Source organism: Pan troglodytes, chromosome 7 (genome assembly GCF_028858775.2).
Source record: "Pan troglodytes isolate AG18354 chromosome 7, NHGRI_mPanTro3-v2.0_pri, whole genome shotgun sequence".
Lineage (NCBI taxonomy): Eukaryota > Metazoa > Chordata > Mammalia > Primates > Hominidae > Pan > Pan troglodytes.
The window spans coordinates 112,640,574-112,659,635 of record NC_072405.2 but is presented as its reverse complement, the minus strand read 5'-3'; the positions used below and the strand labels follow the sequence as shown (position 1 = coordinate 112,659,635).

The following is a 19,062-nucleotide window of genomic DNA, read 5'->3' as shown; positions in this document are numbered from 1 at the left end:
TAACAAAGGTTGTGGTGAGTAGAGGTTATAATAGTTGAAAGCTGCTTGAAATTTTATTGTGGTGCACCAAAAAACAACAAAAAAAATCAATCAAAAAACCCCCCAGACATTAGGTTGTGTGGGATGGAGCATCATATTACCAAATCAGTGAAAAATCTCACCATTTGATTATTGAGATTGTTACCTAAAAGCAATACTAAATGCATTATGCCAGGTGCGGTGGCTCATGCCTGTAATCCCAGCACTTTGGGAGGCTGAGGTGGGCGGATCATCTGAGGTCAGAGGTTTGAGACCAGCCTGGCCAACATGGTGAAACCCCATCTCTACTAAAAATACAAAAATTAGCTGGGCGTGGTGGTGCATGCCTGTAGTTGCAGCTACTCAAGAGGCTGAGGCAGGAGAATTGCTTGAACCTGGGAGGTGGAGGTTGCAGTGAGCCAAGATTGAGCCACTGCACTCCAGCTTGGGTGACAGAGCGAGACTCCATCTCAAAAACAAAAACAAAACCAAAAACAAACAATAAAAAACCAATACTAGATTTATTGTATTGGAAAAGTACAGTCTGGCCTAACTAAAATGTTTAAATGAATTTGCTTAAGTAAGATTAACAGCAGGGTGTAGAATAGCCAAGCAAAATAGAAAATCAAAACAAAGGCAGAGCAATTTTATAAATCAGGAAATCTGTGACTGAATCATAGGCCTAGGAATAAACAGACACTTGTGAAGAAAATTACAGGATACACAGGAATACGACTAGGAATAATAGGTGAAATTAGGAAAGGTCAGGGTTTTTCCCCCTAACAATTAGACAATTAGGTTATTTAGGAAATAGTTTCCAAAGGAAAATTTAATTGCTGAAGACTGAGTTACATGGACGTAGGTCTTATAAGGTATATTAAAGGAAGCAATTTTATGTTACAGGAGGATGTACTTAATGTCTCCCCTCCCTCATTTTATCGTACATATTTATTTTGTTTTTTGAGTCTCGCTCTTGCCCACGCTGGAATGCAGTGGTGCCATTTTGGCACAATCTTGGCTCACTGCAACCTCCGCCTCCCGGGTTCAAGCGATTCTCCTGCCTCAGCCTCCTGAGTAGCTGGGAGTACAGGCGCATGCCACCATACCTGGCTAATTTTTGTATTTTTAGTAGAGATGGGGTTTCACTGTGTTGATCACGCTGGTCTTGAACTCCTGACCTCGTGATCTGCCCACCTAGGCTTCCCAAAGTATTGGGATTACAGGCGGGAGCCACTGCGCTCGCCCATATTATACATATTTCTAATTAAGAAAACAGACTTTAGTTAGCATCCATGTTTCTGTCATTTTGACTCCTTGGCATTCTGGTCAAATGAAAATAGCCTCTTCTCTTGGCTCACTGTGGTTATGAATTGTTGGTTTATTTTTAGAACTGGTTTTTAAGTTTTCCCCTGAGTATTATTTTTAAGCCTTTTATTTTGGAAAATTTTAAGCATATACAAGAGTAGAGAGAATAGTATGATGAACAACCATGTTCCCATCACCCAGTCTTAACAGTTGTCAACTCATGGCCAATCTGATTTCAACTCTCTCCCCATTTATTCTCCTCTATCAGGTAATTTAATTGCTGTATCTTCACTATATATTTCAAAATATGAAGCCTTAAAAAAAAAAACCTGAAAAAACCTTAATAACAAAATTGCCCAGATTTTCCTGTTGTCTCATAAATGCTTATTTCTGATTGACAATTTTGATAATTTTACTTAATAAAGCTGATTGGGTTCTAACATGTTAAAAAATTTGACATTTGTAGAATAACCTTAGAATTTGGATTGTAACCTTAGAAGAAGGGGCCACTGGGGAATTATTTAGTTCCTTAAAGCTCAGTGCTGTAACTTTTTTTTTTTTTTTTTTTTTTTTGAGATGGAGTTTCGCTCTTGTTGCCCAGGCTCGAGTGCAGTGGCGTGATCTCTGCTCACTGCAACTTCCGCCTCCCGGGTTCAAGTGATTCTCCTGCCTCAGCTTCCCAAGTAGCTGAGATTATAGGTGTGAGCCACCACGCCTGGCTAATTTTGTATTTTTAGTGGAGACGGGGTTTGACCATGTTGGTCAGGCTGGTCTCGAACTCCCGACCTCAGGTGTTCACCTGCCTCAGCCTCCCAGGGTGTTGGGATTACAGGCGTGAGCCACTGTGCCAGGCCTCAGTGCTATAACTTCTTAACCTCCGGTATGACAGCATTTTTTGTCAGCAGTCACTTGTAATTGTTAGATAAGGATGAGAAGACAGGATTCTTGAAATTCAGTGATTTTTCCATGGGGTCACTTTGAGAAATAAGATTGTCATGTGAAAAGTTTGCAGCATTTTCATAAACTAATAGACAGGTGAGGTATTAGTCAATTGAACTTGGCTATAAGAAATTATTTTCTGAGATCATATTTCTTATTACTTTCTTGAGACAATCAGTGTAGTGGTAACAAAACCCCTTCCAAATTAGAAATATGATAAATTCTTAGATAACCATGCTTTGTAACGTTGTCATTTTGTCAGGATATTAAAGAAGGTATTAATATTTAATGTTATTTTACTTGTAAATACACAGTTTATGTTACTTGCACAGCTAAAGTATTGTTATTTGTTCAATTTCTGACAGTATCACTTAATAAAATGTCTTTGACTCTTTCATCTTTATTGAGTTATACTTTACATTCAGTAAAATTAACCCATTTTAGGTGTACAGTTTGATGAATTTCGGCAAATGTGTACAGTTGTGTAATCACCACCACAATCCAGGTACAGGACATTTTCATCACCCCAAAAAGTTACCTGGTTTCCCTTTGTATTTTCAGTCACTTCCCCCTAGGCTAGGTCCTGGCTACCTAGCAACCATTGTTCTGCTTTCTCTCACTGTAATGCTTTTCCTTTTTGAATTTCATAGAAATGGAATCATGTGTCTGTTTTCTTTTGCTTAGAACAGTGCTTTTGCAACAGATCTGTGTTGCAGCATGTAGTAGTTTCTTCTTTTATATTAAAAGTAGTATTTTCATTGCTTGACCTGGGAAGGTGGAGGTTGCAGTGAGTCAAGATTGTGTCATTGCATTCCAGCCTGGGCAACAGAGTGAGACTCTGTCTCAAAACAAACAAAAAAAGTAGTACTTATTTCATGACTGTACCACAGTTTTTAAATCTGCTTTCTAGCTGATATAAATTTGGGTAGTTTACTCTTTCTAGCTATTCTCTAGTCTTTATTTTTTTCTTCTTTATTTATTATTTTAATTTTTTTTGAGACAGGCTCTTGCGCTATTGCCCAGGCTGGAGTGTAGTGATGTGAACATGGCTCACTGCAGCCTTGACCTTCTGGGCTCAAGCGATCCTCCTGCCTCAGCCTCCTGAGTATCTGGTACTACAGGCTTGCATTACCACATCTGGCTAATTTTTAATTTTTTGTAGAGATGGAGTCTCTCTGTGTTGCCCAGGCTGGTCTCGAACTCCTGGGCTCAAGCAATTATCCCGTCTCAGCCTCTCCAAGGTGCTGGGATTACAGGCATGAACCACTGTGCCTGGCCTTATTTATTTCTTTAAAATTAGAGACATGGTCTTGCTGTGTTGCCCAGGCTGGTCTCAGACTCCTGGCCTCAAGCTGTCTTCCCACCTTGGCCTCCCAAAATGCTGGGATTACAGGCAGGAGACACCATGGCTGGCCTGAAGTTTTTCTTGGCTTCAATTTATCACAATGTTTTTCATAGGAAAAGTCCACTGATAATAAAAACCTAGATTTTTCTTGACAGCAAATTTTTGTGTTAATTAAAAAACATTCTAGTATATGTAAAAAGATTATATTTTAGAATTCCATTAAATGTAATGGTTGTATTCTAGATTGCTAGTTATAAAGATGATGATAGTGGCTAGTCTACAAAGCACTGTGATGAATGGATCAGTAGATAAGTTTTTATTTTCTTCCCCATGAGTTCAGGCTCCATTTCTGTGATATAGAAGTGTCGAGAACCTGCCGTTTCAAGAAATTGGCTCTGCTCCAGCATGAATCTGCTGTTCAGAATTCAGGCGATGAGGTATTCCAGGTCTTTACTTGAATTCAGATACCAGGTCTACCTCACAGACAACCTGGAACTCCAGAGATGGCCTTAACTGTGTCTCCAAGACTCTTACTTAGGGACATGGTGGAAATTCATTTGGGTGTTTTCCGTGACAGCCTCCTTGTTATGAAGTGAGAAGTGGAGAAAGATGGTTTTTTAAGCCTTAAGAAAAGCTAAATTTGAGATTAGGAAGTTAATTTGATGGAGAAAGCTAAGAAAGCACAGACAATATGGTAGGGTTATTTTAATTTCTAAATGATGAAAACAGAGTTTTATATGGAAGGCTTTGGGGAGAGGGGTATTAGGTTGTTCAGCTGATTATCTGTTCTCTTATGTTGTAGTAGTGGCTTTGTTTCTTGTCCAGAAGTAATTCGAACTTGTCCAATTATTGCTCTGTAACATCATCTGCCTCTACAAACCCTGCTTTAAGTCTTTTAAGGAAACATCAGCAATCAAACGATTTTTACGAAATTGTGGGTGAGTGTAGTTTATAAACATTCATTCTCTTTCTCTTTTTTTTGAGACAAGGTCTCACTCTGTCACTCAGGCTGGAGTGCAGTGATGCAATATTGGCTCACTGCAATCTCAATCTCCCAGGCTCAGGTAGTTCTCCCACCTCAGCTTCCCTAGTAGCTGAGACTACAGGTGCGTGCCACCATACCTGGCTAATTTTTGTGTTTTTCATAGAGATGGGGTTTCACCATGTTGCCCAGGCTGGTCTCAAACTCTGATACTCAAGTGATTCTCCTGCCTCAGCCCCCAAAGTGCTTGGATTATAAGCATGAGCCACCATGCCTGGCTAAACATTCATTCTCTTAATAGGCTTATATTTCTAGTGATGTTTAAACTTGTCTTCATCTCCAGGAAATCCTTAGGTGTTTTCCTTAAGTGATTGTGTTTTTTCTGCTTATCAGGTATTCTGATTATTACATGTAGATTAGAGAATAATTGAGTAGGGGGAGTATGGGCAGTGGGACCTTTTGTTTCTGTAGTTGTTTTTGGGGGAAGTACTTTTTTTTTTTTTTTTGCCTCCTATAGTCGCCAATAGGAAGATGAACCCAAATTCCTGCTACATGAGACGATTCCTGGTAGGATTTTGTCACTGTCTAGGGGATGCAGAAACAGAAATGAGTGACTTCTGTAGTGTAGGTTGGCAGGCCATGGTTTGCAGGTCAGAGATGACATGTGGACTGATTTTGTTGGCATCTGTTCATCTTTCTGCTACTTTTGAGAGCTGAGAGCTACTGAAGAGTACATACGACACTTGCCTGCAGAGACAGGAGTCAGTACTGTAGTACAGTACAGGAATTAGCAGCCACCCCATACCATCCCTGAATGTTTATGGTTTCATCAAACTCTAGAGTTGCAGGGACTCGAGGACAGTTGGTATTTTGCTTTTCCCTAGGGTCTCTCTGCTCTTCAGAGGGCTCTGGGAATGTAAAAGCTTCTTCAATTGACATGTAGATTCAGTCTTTGTCTTCCTTTGGTCAATTTTAAGACATTATTGAGAGGTAATAGCATTTTTTGGGGATCGGGGACATGATATGGTTAAGCTTTTTTAAAGTAGAAGGTTTTTCGGACAGTTGAATTGAAATTATTGTATGAGTAACATAACTTAGTCAAATTGTAGTAAAATCATGGATTGTTGTGGCTTTTCCCAGTTAGGAGGTCTCTTGATTTAAAACAGTGCTTCTCATGGGATGGACTGTCATCAGGAGCAGCAAAGCTTGAAGACCACTGAGTAAAAAGGCTCTTACCCTCTTTTCTTTGTCTTAACATTGATTGATGATGGCAAATAGGGCCAAACTTGCCAGTTCTTCACTGCCTCCAACCTTCCTTTTCTCCTTAGACTTACAGGTTTTATACCTGTCTGTTTGAGAATAGGGTATTTTCCTGTTCCTTGATTTTGTGTGTCTCTCTCTAAGCTAGAGTAGTTTATTTTTGTTCGCTTCTTTTTTTTTAACCACGAAATTGGAAAAATTTAGATTAAGTTACATAAATTCTAGGTCCTCTACACAACTGTGAGATACTGAAAGGATAGCTTTTTAAAATGCATTTCGGTGCTTGTAAGGTCACAGTCTAGTTGGGAGAAATGAGGCTCATCCATAGATAGTAGCACTATGAAAGACTGCTACAAGAGGTAGAGTTTGGGCTGTGTAAATATTTGCCATGCTATTGCTTGCACAGAGTTTGAGAACAGTGTTAGATTAGTTTTTCTTGTTGAGTAAATGCTTGTGTGCTTCTCATGTGCAAAAAGTGTGCTAGGCCAGGGATAGCTGGTGTGTTTCAATTGCCACACCAAACCGTCCTGAAACTTCGGGTTGAGACGTGTTTGGAACTTTTTCTGGCTCAGGGAGAAAGCTTGGAGAAGAGTGAGGTTATAGATTAGTGAGCTCAGGGAGTGGCATCAGGTGGGTATGCCATGTATTGTTTTTCTACCTTTCTTTTTTTTTGAGACAGGGTCTTGCTGTGTTGCCTAGGCTGATCTTGAACTCCTGGGCTCAAGCAACCCTCTTGCCTCAGCTTCCTGAGTAGCTGGGATTACAGACAAGTAGCTAGGATTACAGGTGAGTGCCACTGCACCTAGCTTGTTTTTCTAACCTTTTATTTTGAAATAATTACAGACTCAAAAGAAGATGCAAAATTGGTACAGAGGGGTACCATGGATCCATCACCCAACTTCCTTCAATGGTAACATATTATGCCAGATATTTTTGGCATCCATGTCAAAATACTAGAGATAGAGACATTTTCCCCATGTGCATTTTTGATTTTTTTTTTTTTTTTTTTTTTGAGACAGAGTCTTGCTCTGTCACCCAGGGTGGAGTGCAGCGGTGCCATCTCGGCTCACTGCAACCCCCACCTCCTGGGTTCAAGCAATTCTCCTGCCTCAGCCTCCTGAGTAGCTGGGACTACAGGCGCCTGCCACCACGCCCAGCTAATTTTTTGTAATTTTAGTAGAGACTGGGTTTCACCATGTTGGCCAGGCTGGTCTCGAACTCCTGACCTCGTGATCCACCCGCTTTGGCCTCCCAAAGTGTTCGGATTACAGGTGTGAGCCACTGCACCCAGCCAAAAATTGTTTAAGATAACATAGATTTGAAGACATAGTTTAAAGAAAACTTTACATTTTTAGATGTGATTGTAAATTGATGAGATATAGGCTGGGCATAATGGCTCACGCCTGTAATCTCAGCACTTTGGGAGGCCGAAGCTGGCTGATCACCTGAGGTCAGGAGTTCGAGACCAGCACGGCCAATGTGGCGAAACCCTGTCTTTTTACTAAAAGTACAAAAATTAGCCGGGCATGGTGGTGAGCACCTGTAATCCCAGCTACTTAGGAGGCTGAGGCAGGAGAATCACTTGAACCTGGGAGGTGGAGGTTGCAGTAAGCCGAGATCGCGCCGTTGCAGTAAGCCAAGATCGCGCCATTGCACTCTAGCCTGGGCGACAGAGTGAGACTCCGTCTCAAAAAAAAAAAAAAAATTTGATGAGATAATATATATTATGTAGTGATTTAAATTTTTAGACAGTCTGATGTGGTGGTAGATAGAATGTAAGTTGGAGTAAGCAGGATCGTAAATTTGTTCTTTGTATCCGACACTAACTGGCCATATGATGATATTACCTTGAGTAAATGATACAACTCATTTGTAAAATGAGGGAGTTGGGCTAGATCATTTGGTCTTTTTTTAACTCCTGTTTCCATGCCCTTGTGATTGTGGTAGGGAATTGCTTTTTTTCATCATATACCTGTTTGCCATTTATGTGTCTTTTGGGAAATGTCTATTCAGACCTTTTGCTCATTTTTAATTAGATTATTAGATTTTTTCTTGTAGAGTTGTTTGAGCTCCTTAGATATTCTCATTATTAATCCCTTATCAGGTGGATAGTTTGTAAATATTTTCTCCCATTTTGTGTATTGTCTCTTCACTTGGTGGATTGTTTTCTTTGCTTTGCAGAGCTTTATATTTTTATTTTTTGAGATGGAGTCTTGCTCTGTTGCCCAGGCTGGAGTGCAGTGGCGCGATCTCGCCTCACTGCAACCTCTGCCTCCTGGGTTCAAGTGATTCTCCTGCCTTAGCCTCCCGAGTACCTGGGATTACAGGCGCCCACCACCATGCCCGGCTAATTTTTGTATTTTTAGTAGAGACAGGGTTTGACCATGTTGGCCAGACTTGTCTTGAACTCCTGACCTTGTGATCCAGCCTCCTTGGCCTCCCAAAGTGCTGGGATTACAGGCATGAGCCACCATGCCCAGCCTGCAGAAGCTTTTTAACTTGATGTGATCCCATTTGTCCATTTTTACTTTAGTTGCTTGTGCTTGTAGGGTATTACTCAAGAAGTCTTTGCCCAGTCCAGTGTCCTGGAGAGTTTCCCCAGTTTTTTGGGGGGAAATTTCAAACTTTGAGCTCTTAGATTTAAGTTTAATCCATTTCAGTTTGATTTCTGAGTATGGTGAGAGACAGAGGTCTAGTTTTATTCTTCTGCATATGGACATCCGATTTTCTGAGCACCATTTATTGAAGAGACTGTTTTTTCCCCAGTATATGTTCTTGGCACCTTTGTTGAAAATGAGTTCACTGCAAATGTATGGATTTGTTTTTGGGTTCTCGTTTCTGTTCCATTGGTCTGTGTGTCTGTTTTTATGCCAGTACCATGCTTTTTTGGTTACTATAGCTCTGTAGTATAGTTTGAAGTCAGGTAATGTGATTCCTCCAATTCTGTTATTTTGCTCAGGATAACTTTGGCTATTTTGGGTCTTCTGTGGTTCCATATAAATTTTAGGATTGTATTTTCTATTTCTGTGAAGAATGTCATTGGTATTTTGATAGAGATTGCATTGAATGTATAGATTGCTTTGGGTAGTATAGACATTTAACAATACTGATTCTTCCAATCCATGAACGTGGAATATTTGGAAAAGGGTTTTTATATTATAGAATTACTTGGAGAAAGAACTGTGAATCTATGATTGTCCGTGATTTCTTTTACTTAATTATGTTGATGAATGGAAAATAAGTGAACAAGGGAAGTGGGAAAAAGATTTTTTTTTGTTTGTTTGTGGTAGAGTTTCGCTCTTGTAGCCCAGGGTGGAGTGCAATGGCAATCTCGGCTCACTGCAACCTCCACCTCCTGGGTTCAAGCAATTCTCCTGCCTCAGCCTCCCGAGTAGCTGGGATTACAGGCGCCCGCCACCATGCCTGGCTAATTTTTTGTATTTTTAGTAGAGACGGGATTTCGGCATATTGGCCAGGCTGGTCTCGAACTCCTGACCTCAGGTGATCCATCTGCCTTGGCCTCCCAAAGTACTGGGATTACGGGCGTGAGCCACCGCACCAGGCTAGATTTTTATTCTTTAACTCAATACAACAAATACTTTGCCAGCTAACCTGTGTATACACTGGAATACAAAGATGGCTGGCCTCTGCCCTCATGGAGCTTTCAGTTTGATGAGGAGACAGACATGTAAAGAAGGAATTAAGTGCTAATTGATATATAAGTGATAGGGAAGAAGGATCTAATGGTTGTGTAGGAAGGACTTTGAAGACTAGGTTGCAGGATGTGGGGACTGGTTTATCCTCTTCCTTCAGTTTTCTTGAGCTGGGTGAATTTTGGTTTATAGGCATTGATGGAGGGAAGATAGGATATCTGAGCCTTGCAGAGAGTCTTTTTGCTCATTGTGCACAGGCTGGGATTGACTATGTGGCCTCTTCAAATGCTGTTCTCACAGAGATACTTAAAAATGAGACCAGGCCGGGCGTGGTGGCTCACGCCTGTAATCCCAGCACTTAGGGAGGCCGAGATGGGCAGATCACGAGGTCAGGAGATCGAGACCATCCTGGCCAACAAAGTGAAACTCCGTCTCTACTAAAAATACAAAAAAATTTGCTGGGCATGGTGGCGTGTGCCTGTAATCCCAGCTACTTGGGAGGCTGAGGCAGGAGAATCGCTTGAACCGGGGAGTCGGAGGTTGCAGTGAGCCGAGATCGCGCCACTGCAGTCCAGTCTGGTGACAGAGCGAGACTCTGTCTCAAGAAAAAAAAAAAAAAATATATATATATATATATACACACATATATATATATTTGAATTTAGATATATCTGTTAAGTTTTGTAATAAAATTTTATCTATCTTTGGAAAGTTTGTTTTATGATATTGACACTAATTATCAAGCAATTCCTGCAGAATTTGAAGAGTGATACTGTGTATCCGAAAGATACTGTGTACCTACCACAGGCCCTATGGAAGACAGCTCTGAGAACTGGAAAGACTGTAGAGTTGGAGTTAGGAGGCTTGGTCATTCCACTAAACAGTCACATAGTCATTTTCATGCAGTGAGTTTCATTTTACTCATTTGTAAGATGAGGAGGTGTATTTAATGTCTGAAAGTTCATTTCAGCCTTGAATCTGTGTGACTGTAGAGCTATAGATACTGTTTTATGAGTTACATTTGATATATGTTGGCCAGTTCTGCCATTTTAAGGTTTGATTCTTATTTCCTGCCTCAGACCTGCTCTTCTCCTTTTTTTGTACTTACTCTAATAGGTATTTAGGAGTAGTGGGCAGAAAATAGAGCTTTCTAAGCTCTTGCCGTCTGGTTAGTTTAACTGAAGAGGAGCTCTTAAAAAACATCCCCAGGTCTTCTGTATTGCTCCCCGACCCCTTCCCCCTTTATTTGATTTTATTTTTGACATGGAGTCTCACTCTGTCACTCAGGCTGGAGTGCAGCTTTATCAAGTATATGATAAAGCAAAAGCGCATTGATGATGGCATATCACCTTCTGAGTTTGAAAATGTTTGTTTACCTTTGATTTCTAATGGATTAAGAGTGTTGCTCTTGTTTTTTGGAAATGCTGTTTATTAGGTCCTAGTACTGCCACATGCTCAATGAGAAACTTTTTAACTTCTGTTTTCCAGGAAACCCATTGTTCTGTGTATTAGACTGTAATAGATATTACCTTGTGACTTGACACTGCTGAATAGAATGTTTTGAGATGTTCATCAAAACTTTACACCAAGGACGATTTTAGGATTTTATTTTATAGCTGAGGAAACTGAGGGCCGGAGTGCTTAGATTAGTTAAGTGGCAAAGACTCCACCCTACATTAACTTAGCCTTATTGCTTTTCCTTTGAAAAGGGTAGAGGAAGTTACTTGTTTTTCTATGTGTGTGTGTGTATGTAATTATATATTAATGTGAACACACACTGTTTGTGTGTATGTATGTTTGTGTATATATGTAATTATAAATATGAATACACTGTGTTTGTATATATGTAAACAGATACGTGTGTGTGTGTGTATCTATATAAATAGATATATCTGAAATCATTAAAAGAGTGTTTATTCAGCAAGATTTGGGGGCGTCTGCTGCCTGTCAGTTCTAGTCTTGGGTGTCTGGTGGTGGTGTTTGGTTCATGAAAAAGAGACAGTTACAGGACAGTGTGACAAGTACAGTGAAAAGGGAAAGTTCAGGATTCTTCACTAGAAGCACCAGTTCAGTCTTGGGCAGGGGAAAAGCTTACCTGAAGAAGTGTTGAAAATGAGAATAGGGATTGTGAATGAAAAGGAGGTAGGCTGAGAGAGGCTGGTGGGAGAGCTGTAGGATGTAGGACGTAGGACAAGGTGTTAAGAACTGGAAGAGCTCTCTAGGCAGAAGGAACAGCACATGTGGAGACCGTGAGAGACTGCTGTGTATTTGAGGAACTAAAAGAAGCCCAGAATGCTTAGACTGATGAGTACATAGAGTTTCAAATCAGTTGAATAATGTTCTTGTAGAAAAGGATACCTTGTTAATTATCTTCAATAATGACTTTGGTCATATCATGATCAAGTAAATAAGATGTGCTAGGCCATAAATTGGCCATAACTGGTTAATGTAGTTGGTTAGGCTTAGAGTAATGGAACCAATGCACTAAGGAGTGTGAATTCCATTTTCCATGTAGGCAAGTTGCTTGATTTTGTGGCTACAAAGAATGTACTTCACCTCTCTCCAGCCAAGTTGTTGGTGTTTGCCATTGTTAATGAGGATGATCAAGCTTGAATGGATGATTCGGTTCAAATGCCTCACTGTTATTGGGAAAAAAACTGCAGATCTTTTGGAGAGACCAGTAGAATCACGGAGCTGAATAAAAGACAATAATGTGTTTTTCTATCTAAGAGGTGAAAAAGTCTATGATATTAACTGTGGTAAAGACTAAAGTTTCATAAGTGCTAAAACAAAATGACGGTATACTTGCCTCTGGGTTATGGTTGATTACTTTTGATATTTCTTGATATGATTTTGTATTTTATATACTTCTGTATATGAGTATATATTATTTTAATAATAGAAAAAGAATAAATTCTGGCCGGACGCGGTGGCTCGCGCCTGTAACCCCAGCACTTTGGGAGGCCAAGGCGGACAGATGATGAGGTCAGGAGTTAAGAGACCAGCCTGACCAAAATGGTGAAACCCTGTCTCTACTAAACATACAAAAATTAGCTGGGCGTGGTGGTGTGCGAATGTAATCCCAGCTACTCAGGAAGCTGAGGCAGGAGAGTGGCTTGAACCCGGGAGGCAGAGGTTGCAGTGAGCCGACTGTGCCACTGCACTCCAGCCTGGGTGAGGGCGAGAGTCCGTCTCAAGAAAAAGAAAAAGAATAAATTCCTAGGAAAATGTTTTAGCTTATTTAACTATTCACCTAAAATAAGAACGTGAAAATCATTGAATAAAGAATAGTAATTTAGTTTCATCTAAAATATTTTTTCCTCTAGAAACTTTTTATTGTTATTTTTTAAGACAGAGTCTTGCTCTGTTGCCCAGGCTGGAGTGCAGTGGCAGGATCTTGGCTCACTGCAACCACCGTCTCCCTGGTTCAAGCAATTCTTGTGCCTCAGCCTCCAGAGCAGCTGGGACTCCAGGCGTGTGCCACCATGCTCGGCTAATTTTTGTATTTTTAGTAGAGATGGAGTTTCACCATGCTGGCCAGGCTGGTCTCGAACTCCTGGCCTCAAGTGATCCGCCTTCCTCAGCCTCTCAAAGTGCTGGGATTACAGGCATGAGCCACCATGCCTGGCTCTAGAAACTTCTTAAAAGAAACTTTGCTCTGTCCCCCTGACTGGGGTGCAGTGGCGTGATCTCAGCTCATTGCAACCTCCACCTCCCAGGTTCAAGCGATTCTCCTGCCTCAGCCTCCTGAGTAGCTGGGACTACTGGCGTGTGCTACCATGCGTGGCTAATTTTTTGTATTTTTAGTAGAGACGGGGTTTCACCATGTTGGCCACGCTGGTCTCGAACTCTTGACCTCGTGATCCGCCCATCTTGGCCTCCCAAAGTGCTGGGATTACTAGTGTGAACCACCGCCTGTTGTTTCCGTTTTTACATTCAGAATTAACTCTGGGAGAAGACAACTTGTAAAAAAATTGGAGTAAAATTTAAGCCCTTTTTTTCCCCTAGTAAATTGACCAGAATTTTCATCATAACTTAAATATAAATGAAGATTCCCATAAGGCATTTAAAAAAAATTGACTTAAAGTTTCATTCATTCATTGTTAGTCAACAAATAATTTACTGAGGGCTTGTTTTGGGCCAGACACTTGGACTACATCAGTCAGGAAAACAGGCAAAAATGTCTGCCCCTGTGGAGTTCACATTCTAGTGACAAGATGTTGCATGAAACACTTTTGAAATATGTAGTGTTTAATTTTCATACATTTTATCTATTTGAAATGTCTTATTAAAAATTGTAATCAGTTGAAAATGATGGGAAAGCCCATTGAACTACTATTCTTTGTAGTATCTTTAAGTGATTTATTACACATTCTTATCTTTGGTGCAGTGCTACTCTTTAAACTTGCTCTTCCTTCAGTTTGTGCTTGTGAGTGTCATCTGGGAGAGCTGTGGGGAGACCTCTTTGATAACAGGCTCATTGTTGCCTTTGCATCCCTAGTGCCTGAGGTACATTAGCGTATATCTATATTAAATTAATTTGAACTTCAAAACTAAGCAGAATCCTGTCTTTTTATAAAAACTAGTTCTTGTCACTATATTCTGATCTTTAGGATAAAGAGTGAATCAAGCATTGGAAGTTTTTGTTTTTTGTTTTTTGTTTTTTTTGGTATCTAATAGTCCTGATAACATTGAAAGAGAGCACATTATAACTTTACCTTTTTTTTTTTTTTCTGTATTTTCTTTAGGAGGCTTTCCTTAAGTGGAGATTCTTGACTGGGAGGTGTGTGTGTGTGTGTTTGTGTAGCTTTAGTGAGATTTTTATTTTTGTTTTTTCCAGTATTCTATTGTAAACATTTTCAAATATGGAGAAGAATTGAAAGAATGAACAATGAATTATCTGGATAACCTTTTAGAAGGTAGATAATACCTTCTAGATTCAGTAAATTTTTTTTTAAGTGAAAGCAAGTTTATTAAAAAGGTAAAGGAATGGAGAATGGCTACTCCATAGGCAGAGCAGTTCCCAAAGGCTGCTGATTACTAATTTTTATGGTTATTTCTTTATTATATGCTAAACAATAGCATATACCCTAGTAAATAATACACCTGACAGGCCAACTCTCAACAATCACACTGGTAACATATACTGATAGAATATTATTTTTTGATCTTAATAATAGGGATTATTCATGAGTTTTTCTGGGAAGGGGGTAGGCAATTACTAGGAACTGAGGGTTCCTCCTCTTTTTAGACCATATAGGGTAACTTCCTGACGTTGCCATGGTATTTGTAAACTGTCATGGCACTGTTGGGAGTATAGCAGTGAGGATTACCAGAGGTCACTTACATTGCTCTCTCGATTTTGGTGGGTTTTAGCTGGCTTCTTTACTGCTACCTGTTTTATCAGCAAGGTCTTTATGACCTGTATCTTGTGCTGACCTTCTATCTCATCCTGTGACTTAGAATGCCTGTCTGGGAACGCGACCTAGTAGGTCTCAGCCTTACTTTAACCAGCATCTACAATTCAGGATGGATTTGCTGTGGTTTGAATGCTTCTAACATATTTCCCCCCTCCCTTTTATAAGAAAACATTTAATCCTAAGGATTGTAGATGGAGGAGGATGTATCTTCTGTAACTTCTTGGCTGAGTAAGGGTGATGATATTCCTGCCTAACTTACTAAGATTTTGCTATATTTGCAAAATATGTGTGTATATAAATAACTTTGAACTATTTGAAAGTTGCAGTCATTGTAATACTTCATTTTTAAATGCATGTGCTTGTATCTTCTAAATATGAACCTTTTTCTCCTTTTTCTATATAGCCACTTTACCATTATCACACTTTATAGGAAATTAACAAAAATTCCCTAATATCATCCAATACTCAGTGTATATTCATTTTTCTCCACCTGTCCTCAAAATGTCTGTGTATAATAGTGGGAATTTTTAAACCAGAGTTCAGTCAGAGTTCACATGCTGCATTTGGTTTCATTTGAATTTTATCGTGGAGTAATTTTTACAAACATATTTGTGGTTTTTCCAAGGGCTACATGTAATCATTTGATGTTGACATTCTATGTTAAAGCACAATTGTCACTTTCAGTTTTCTTTTCTTTGAGACAGGTTCTTGCTCTGCTGCCCAGGATGGAGTGCAGTGGCACCATCACTGTACACTGCAGCATCAACCTCCCAGGCTGAAGTGATTCTCCCACTTCGGCCTCTGAAGTAGAGATGGGGTCTCACTATGGTGCCTAGGCTGATCTTAAACTCTTGGGCTCTAGGGATTCTCCTGCCTCGGCCTCCCAAATTGTTGGGATTACAGGGGTGAGCCACCACACCCAGCCTCGATATTCATTGTCTTTTAATTGGTCTGTTTATATGTTTCTTTGTTTCTCACTGACGTGTATGTACGTTTTGTTGAATTTCTCAACATTGCTTTCCCTAGTCCTCATGAAGTCTTGTACCTTTTGCAAGATTCGCAACTTCATTTTGCAGATATTTTGCGTTGGACTACATGGTATTGTCAGATTAACATCCTATGACTAGCAGTGGCTTAGCTTCAAAAGATGTGGAAGCAATAGGCCAGTTTGTGCACTTGTTAAATTTACAGGGATGTTTGGAGACCATTTTTCCAAGAGATTAATGGTTGGTGAGGGTTTTGGCTTTGTCAGCTTTTGTTTCCTTATGCACTCTCCTGACTGCAGGGATGAGGAAATAACATTCTATCAGTATACATTACCGGGTGTGATTGTTGAGAGTTGGCCTGTCAGTTGTATATATAAAAGTGTGGCGCTTTTTTTTTTTTTTTTTTTTTGAGACAGAGTCTCGCTGTTGCCGAGGCTGGAGTGCAGTGGCACGATCTCAGCTCGGCCTTCCGAGTAGCTGGGATTACAGGTGCCTGCCACCACGCTAGGCTAATTTTTGTATTTTTAGTAGAGATGGGGTTTCACCATTTTGGCCAGTTGGTCTTGAACTCCTGACCTCAAGTGATCTGCCCACCTTAGTTTCCCAAAGTACTGGGATTACAGGCATGAGCCACCATGCCTGGCCCAAAGTGTTGCTTCTTGATGCTACGTAAGGATTGGCTTTCATTTTGAGCAAACATGTACTATTCAGATGAGCCTATGGTTAAATAGATTTGTAAATAAGTATTTGAAATAAATGTTGAAGGAAGTTCATAGATGTAAATTAATAGAAAGTTTTTTTGTTTTTTAAAAAATAATCCTTCTTGGCTGGGCGTGGTGGCTCATGCCTGTAATCCCAACACTTTGGGAGGCCGAGGTGGGCAGATCATGAGGTCAGCAGATCGAGACCATCCTGGCTAACACGGTGAAACCCCGTCTCTACTAAAAATACAAAAAATTAGCCAGGTGTGGTGGCGGGCACCTGTAGTCCCAGCTACTTGGGAGGCCGAGGCAGGAGAATGGCATGAACCCAGGAGGCAGAGCTTGCAGTGAGCTGAGATTGTGCCACTGCACTCCAGCCTGAGCGACAGAGGAGACTCTGTCTCAAAAAAAAAAAAAAAATCCTTAATATTAATAGGAAGAAAATTTGTTTTTTAAATGTAGTGCAGTAAAAGGAAGATGGTAAGGAAGATAGTAAAGATGAAGCATAAATGAGTCTTTAGTCATATACCAATGGAGCCAGGGCCCAAGAAAATGTTGAGGTTCTTTCTTTGTTCATCATCCTGATTTTTTATTGCTGGGCAGTAAACCAACCCAAACTTAATGGGTAAAACAACAATCATATATTATTATTATCTCTTCTGGGAATTGACAGTACTTGCTAGGTGGTTCTTACTCTATGTTTCTCATGTAGTTGCAGTCAAATGCTGGAGTCATGTAGAGGGCGTCTTCATTTAAAGACTGAAAACAACTGGGGTCTGCAACAGCTGGGATTCCTTAGGCATCTCTATCTGTGTAGTCTCTTTATCATGGAGACTTCGATTAGCCAGAGTCCTTAATATGGTAGCTCAGAGTTTCAAAGGCATGCATCCCAAGAAATAAAACCAGGCTGGAATTCCTTTTTGTGACCTAGCCTTAGAAGTTTTGCAGCGTCACTTCTGCCTCATTACCTTTGCAAGAAGCAAGTCATCAGGCTAGCTTATATATGGGGAAGAGTAATTAGACTCTACCTCTTGATGGAAGAAGTATAAAATAATTTATAGATTTCTTTTAAACCACTGTGATCGTTAAGAATAGTGATAATAGTAAAGCATAATTATTTAGAAAGAGATTTGGGTACTATGAATGTTTTAGAAAAGACTGATACCATGTATTTGAAAACAAACTATAAGGACTTAACATTTATGGCATTGGACAGAATAATACATATTATGGAAGTGTAACTACTAACGAACAATTTCCTGAGATAATTATTGAACTCGACAGTTGGTTTAACATCACAGAGGCCCCCTTAAAAGCATCTAGGTCAGAATCACAAGGCAAGTCAATATAAATGTGTTTCTTTGACGTCACTAGTATTACTTATAGTCAGTTGATTGATTAGGTGCATTGTTTAGGAAGTGTGAAATATTTGATGTATTCTGAGACTTAAAGATTGAAATGTGAGCTAGCGATTAGTTCTTTACTATGACTCTGCTCAGACTCAGGGTATATTTTCTATGAAATAGTATTTTGCAAAACCTACTCAGGATCGTTTTGTAGTCTATTATAAGCGTGATGATTGGGTGTTCATATGCATATGTGAGATGTGCCACCCTCAAATCTTGTTATGACGTCATCAGCACGTTACTCTTCTGATACGAAAAAAAGAAGAACCACTCGGCTTCATCATCCGTTTAATTAGTAAGCTTTAGGACTGAATGTTTTCTATTTTCAGAGACATGTCTGCACTGAAATACTACTATTGTGTGTATTCATTTAATAGTTTGCGTGCCTACTGTGTGTCAGGCATTGTACTGGGGACTGGGTATGTAGTGGCATTCTAAAGAAATCTTAATGCCACTTCCAAAAGGAAAACTCCAAAAATCTTTTGGGTGTGGGGCATTATTGTTGAAATAAATGTGTAGCTTGCCAGTATGATTAATACGAAGAAGACACATCTGTTTGCATGTAAAGTTTATTGGAAATAGGGCTTATTATTTCATAGCTGTGCCTAAGAGAGTATTTTGATATTATTTGTGGTCAGTTTTCAAGGGGTTATTATTCATATGTGCCATTTTTCTTGGGTATTTTGCAGTTTTTATTGAATATGTGATGAACTTGCGGGATCTTTTGTGTGAATGTGAAAAAGAGCGTGTGTGTTACACACGTTTTGTACATCACATATTTTGTTTCTAATCAAAAGAGGCCTTATATCTGAAAGCCTTCTTGTTACTCATAAGACAAGGATGTGAGACTAGACAGTTTTTAAGGGTCTGCCTAGGTCTAACAGAGGGGAAGGAATAAGTTCTGGATGGGAAAGTTGGTAGAAATGTTAGCGAAGTGTCAAATTAAGTAGAATTAGTTTTCAGATTTTCTTGAAGCCAAGACAAAAACAATGGCTAAAAAATTACAAAGCTCAGTGTATCACAGAGGAGCTTTTCCTTCCTTCCTTC

General features: G+C 39.8%; 1 protein-coding gene and 1 pseudogene across 25 annotated transcripts in view; both read left to right on the top strand.

Annotated features, from left to right (window-relative positions):
• The window catches only part of UBR5 (ubiquitin protein ligase E3 component n-recognin 5), a 159,671-nt gene that overhangs the window by 6,092 nt on the left and 134,517 nt on the right, over positions 1–19,062 (top strand). The gene's annotated exons all lie outside the window — the stretch shown is intronic.
• Positions 18,158–18,267, top strand: LOC112204310 (small nucleolar RNA U13; annotated as a pseudogene).